Source organism: Cyprinodon variegatus, unplaced genomic scaffold (assembly GCF_000732505.1).
Source record: "Cyprinodon variegatus isolate N-32 unplaced genomic scaffold, C_variegatus-1.0 Scaffold417, whole genome shotgun sequence".
Lineage (NCBI taxonomy): Eukaryota > Metazoa > Chordata > Actinopteri > Cyprinodontiformes > Cyprinodontidae > Cyprinodon > Cyprinodon variegatus.
Genome location: NW_015150870.1, coordinates 127,982 through 128,260, shown reverse-complemented (window position 1 = coordinate 128,260; position 279 = coordinate 127,982). Strand labels below are relative to the sequence as shown.

The 279-nt window shown below is 39.8% G+C and overlaps 1 protein-coding gene across 2 annotated transcripts in view; it reads right to left on the bottom strand.

Moving 5' to 3' along the window:
- Positions 1-279, bottom strand: part of rpl7l1 (ribosomal protein L7 like 1) — a 13,527-nt gene that overhangs the window by 2,075 nt on the left and 11,173 nt on the right. The gene's annotated exons all lie outside the window — the stretch shown is intronic.

The following is a 279-nucleotide window of genomic DNA, read 5'->3' as shown; positions in this document are numbered from 1 at the left end:
AGATTTGACACACAAAGCTGCAGCAATAATCTATTCACACACGACACGTTAGTAGAACATTACATCAGATCCAATACTTCTTAGCAGTAGTTATCCATTTCCAGCAGCTCTGACTGGATGGTTTATTGGGTGTGTGCAGTTAACTATGAGACTAAATGAAAGCATGGCTGCTTTCAGACACAACTGGTTGGAAAGAAGAGTTAAAAACACCATTAAGAGTCACTTCTGTGTGATGCACAAGATGGCAGCTTGAGCTTTAAAACCCTGATGTGTAAAAGT